The following is a 5,061-nucleotide window of genomic DNA, read 5'->3' as shown; positions in this document are numbered from 1 at the left end:
ATTTCATGACTTCATCAGTCTGGACCTGACTCCAAATTGGTGCTAATCAGGTTTACTGATGCCCTGACCTTCTGTCGTAACAGTTATGGCGTCTAGTGGCAAAACTGCTCTCTCTCTAATCATGTGTGCATGTTAGACAGCCAGTCATAACATCTTCAGTGCTAATTGAGTGAGCTCGGAAATGAGACGCGTGCACAGGTCCTCCCTGAGGGGTAAACAGTGAAACTCTACATCCCCCACACACACATGCACGCACACAAACTCGTTCTAACATAATTGATTTCTAAATACTTGCATACTTTATGGTCACTGCCAAATGAAAACTCACACAAATAGGTTGGAGGCTAATGTCAGGCGAGATAAAATTACTTCTCTCCGAGTCTACTGCGGCGCACCACCTTTTCAAGTCCACGCAAATGTTGCTGCTCAAGTTTCTCAGTCAATCTTTTAGACTGACGGATCCTAGGATTTTTTATTCATTGCAGTAATTTATGCTTTTTGTATGTTCCACTTCCTGCCTTTGATATCATTCCTTCTTTTCTTTAGAGATTTACACAGTGAGATCTATCCGGCCTGAGTGAGGAAGACCAGTTCCCAAAGATTCACTGCTCATTACTTGCAGTCTTTTTTTTTTTTTGGTCATAACAGAATCCTTATCATTTTCACATTTTCATTGCTTCCCTGTACAGCCCAGCCATTCAACCAAACAAGTAACAATTGCAAAGGGTGAAGTCAAAATATCAAATCAACACATCCCCCAAAATGTGTTTGTCCATTTTATTAGTATTAAATAGTAACAATAACAATAATGATACAGTCGATGAAAATCTTTTGTTAAAACATTTCTTTTGTGAACAAACAACTATTCTGAGACTGCGGAGATACTATGGACAGCTTTAGCAGAGAAATACTAGGGTGAACACACACTAAAAGGTTTCCTGACCAAAAGTGAGCCCATGACTTGTTGTCCCGACATTATTTCCTATAATTCTTTTGAGAGAGCACACCAAGTGAAAAATTACTGTATGAAGAAAGATTTTTCCCTCCTAAATATGGGCAAAGTAGCTTTGTAATCTCAAGGGCTAAATCTGGTCAAAGGCTCATAGTAAGTGTTAACCCTTTGGAAATGGTTTCACCGACTTCGACCCAGACCTCATCCTGAACTGAAAAGCAGCTTCAGTGGATTGTCATGATCTCCACTGAAAATATGATTTAGTTCTAAGATGCAGGCCGGGCCCCAGTCATTCCAAGTCATCCCAGGCCATACAGTAGCATAATTGTAGCGCAAGAATAGTGCAAAGGCTGGATTTAAATGAAAAGAAAAATCAGTTTATTAACCCTCTAAGTGAGTCAAGTGCCTTCTGCTTGACAGATTTAACCTGGAAGTTAGTTTTCCATGGTTAAAAATCAAATTTGCTCGCTCCACTGTAAATCTAGCCTGAAAAGCTTTTGGTAGCAGCTCCCACCATATTTGTTTACCTGTTACCTTTGCTTATTAAACCAAGCCTTTGCTTTTTTCTTTCTTTTCTTTTTTTTTTTATTTTAAATCTCATATGTTCCTACAACAGGAACCCTGCTGCTTTTTTATACTTCAAAAATTACCTTAAAATAACTTTACATGAACAACAACAGGGTTTAATAATTTATGTACAATTATACAACTTCAACTTCATCATTTCACCAGTTCAAAAGGAAAAAATCAATTAAGTAATTACTGATATCATAGTCTGATAGACTAAGACACAGTACACTTTGATTGATTAAAAATAATAACCATCATTATCATCATCATTATCATCATGGTGAAGACCATAATCATCCATATTTTGAAGTGCCAAGATGCTTTTGGGAAACTGGATCTGTGACAATAAATAGAAATAGAAATAAGGCAAAAAAAAAAAAAATCTTCCTTACAAAGAAAAGGACCGTTGCATCTTACAAGCACAACATGTGGATAAGGACCAGGGGACGACTGACTTTCGTGAATCGTGTCCACTTCTCGATGGCGGTGCCTTGTTTCCCATCTGCGAGACTCAGTTCAATCCTCCAACCTACCAACTGCTTGTGGAAAATGGCTTTGTAAGACCTCAAGGCCACATTTTCACTGCTTATCTTAGATGTGACTTTTACCTTTCCTATGTGTCATGACCAAGAGATAACACACAACGTCTGTCCGTCCTGTGAGTTTTGCTGTTTTGACAGTACCAAACATTCACATCTTTTTCAAATATGGCAGAGAAAAACAAACACACATAGACAAAAAAACGACTGAGTTGGCAGTGCAAACAAACCCAAATAGTCCCTCTTGATATCTCTTATGGTGCCCACATATTCTGATGAGGGTGTAAAATGGCATCGTCTATGAGGGATCAGTTAAGGAGATAGCATCGTTTTACTCCACTTGTAAACAAACCGTAGAGGGAATGTTCAGTTCACATTAGAGCAGTGGCTCTCCATCTTGGTTCTCTCGAGCCAAAGTCCTGCCGGTTCTCCGTCCTAACGAGTAGTTATGTGCCTTCACCTGGCATCCCAGGAGTCAAAAAGTCCCTCATTAGACAGCTAGTGTGAAAATCAGCTGAGCTTTAGGTCCCGAGGACTGGGATTGAGAGCCGCTGCATTACAATATGTGATGGATACACTGTTTGACAATATACAGTCTGGGTAACTGGGTTAAATGGGGAGGGAGGGAGAGAAAGAGATGGATGGAAGGAAAGACGGGACATGTGAGAGGTGGAAGAGGAAAAGGGATAATAGGGAGGATAATAGTAGGAAATAGAGGTGGGAACCAAAGAAGCAGAAAAGTCTGGATGCAAGGTAGAGCGATGTAAAGAGAGAGGGGTAGAGAGAGTAGAAGAGACGGGAGTAGAAGGAGACAGAGTGGAGAAAGGAACAGAAGTAGAGAAAAAGAGAGGACAAGGGGAAAAAGGAGGAGAGAGGAAATAGTGTATAAGTGGAACAGACTAGAGGGAAAGTGGTAGCTTTCACCAGTGGGAGTAAAGCTCTGTTCCTACAGGCTTTCCTTCACCTCTACCAAGTCCTTGCCTCTGAGGTGAGGACACACACACACACACACACACACACACACATACACACACACACATACACACGCACGTACAATTTACACATCTTCCCTACAGCAGTTCAGAGCCAGACAAGGTCAACAACTTTCTCCTAAATCCAACATTTTCTGGAGAAGCCAAGTGCAGTGAACCTCTGCTCTGTGCTTAGCAGCAGGTCAGGCTCCCGTCTCCTGTTTGACATTATAACACTTGTTTATCTCAAACCCACGGGAGTGAAGTTGGTTAGGCAGTCAAGTCAGTTCCACAGAACTAAAATATTCAACAGTGGCTGACTCTCCAAAAGCCTTTCAAGATTTTTTTGGGAGGTGGGGGGGTGGGTGGGGGGTTGTAGGAAACATTTTTCATCTCCTCCCCTCAGGATTCACAAATATAAAGGTTGGGTTTCTAAAATATTAAACAGAGACAGATTTTCTCCCAAACCACTGAATGATCCTACAGGATTTAGCAGGTCATGGCAGCTGCATGGAAACAAATCTTGTTACGAATCATTACACGCTGTAATGTCCGGACAAGGTAGTGCTAGCCTTATGATACCCCATCTCATTTGATTATTTTTAAAAATGTAGACAACACTTTTGACCTCTGGAAGGTAAAACAAGGCTAGCGCACAAGGACTGGGTATCAGTGGAAAATTCAGCTCTGACACTTTTACAAATTTGATACCATTTTTAAAATGATAGTTTTTTTTTCTTTATGGAATGCAAGCACATTTCTTGATGTGATCAAGTAAACAATTTCCTGTGGAACTTTAGTTCGTGTCATTTGCAGAGTCAGTCCATACTCAACCGAGTCCCTCGGTAAAAATGTTCACAGTGCAATAGAAAACCCAATATCCAGTGTCTGCATTTGAAACATTTTACCTTTTGAAGTGTCAAAATGAATTCTGATACCAAAAATTTGCAAAGCACCAGTAGGTATCGCAATACCCAGCCCTAAAGAAGATGTGGAGTGTTTCATTCCAAAATACTAGATATCCATTTTGGGGGAAAAAAATCACCTGATTACATCTGAAACATTGCTATTTTGTGAGCCAGGGCTTCAAAACTGCTAGTAACTTCCAATAACATCTGATAGTTATACTTTAATGCCAGCAGTAATTTTGTCAGTGTAGGTACCACTTTTTTCTGTGGATGTCAAATTTTGGAATGAAACTCATAATCTCTACTGATGTACTAATCTAACAACGGAGATACACATTGATTCTTGTATACACATGGGTAATATTGCAATATCCTGTTTCTAAAAAACAATGCTCCAGTATCAAGCCTACAACCATTGCCTTATTTAAGTGAACAGAAGGATAAACATTCAACAGTCAGACACAAACTCTTCTGTTATGCAGTCATTTCAGATTTGAGGTCATGGCATGTTCAGGTCCCTTCTCCAAACACTGAGGTGAGAGTTGATACTGTTAACATTATTAAAAGACTGTAAAAGTTATTATTCATCCCAAACCCACTTTTTTGCTGGACAAAATGCTCACTTGTATTTTCCTTAATTCCTAAAAAGCATGCAGTAAAAGGGTGTGAATTTTCACTTTGAGATGAGCCTCTAACCATGGCGTGAGTGAACGTCAGAAGGTGAGGGGTTGATCTGACATTTGGCAATGTGAGAATATATCCTCGGGAGCGCAAATTACAGTCTGTCACATAGTTCCATAAGCAGCACATGTTTTTTAACCGGTAAAAATTACACAAGAAATTGATAAAAATAAGAGTCTCTTTTTTAAACACACTGGTACACACAAAAGTATAACTTGTAGTTCCATTGTAAATGCCCCGTTATTTGTGTTGATTCTGAGGAGGTGATATCGCAGGAAGATGTGTTTGTGTGTGTGTTTGTGTTTGTGTGCTCAAGTGATTGTATCTGTGATTATGCAGTAGTGTGTGTGTGTCTTGTGAGTTTGTGTGCACTGTATTTGTGTGTGTCTGTGTTTCTTGTGGGCATAAGATCTAAACTGTCAGCATGATGTGATGTGGGA

At 39.8% G+C, this 5,061-nt stretch overlaps 1 protein-coding gene across 1 annotated transcript in view; it reads right to left on the bottom strand.

Moving 5' to 3' along the window:
• Window positions 1-763: 763 nt before the first annotated feature.
• ccser1 (coiled-coil serine-rich protein 1) overlaps window positions 764-5,061 on the bottom strand; it is a 143,277-nt gene continuing 138,979 nt past the window's right edge. Inside the window, exon 11 of the mRNA XM_030060297.1 lies at window positions 764-5,061. This exon is cut by the window's right edge and continues 1,106 nt beyond it. The gene's annotated coding sequence lies outside the window, so the exon portion shown is untranslated.

The sequence above is a fragment of the Myripristis murdjan genome, chromosome 9 (assembly GCF_902150065.1).
Source record: "Myripristis murdjan chromosome 9, fMyrMur1.1, whole genome shotgun sequence".
In the NCBI taxonomy this organism is placed as follows: domain Eukaryota; kingdom Metazoa; phylum Chordata; class Actinopteri; order Holocentriformes; family Holocentridae; genus Myripristis; species Myripristis murdjan.
The sequence above is the reverse complement of the archived record's forward strand: the minus strand, read 5'-3'. Positions and strand labels throughout refer to the sequence as shown.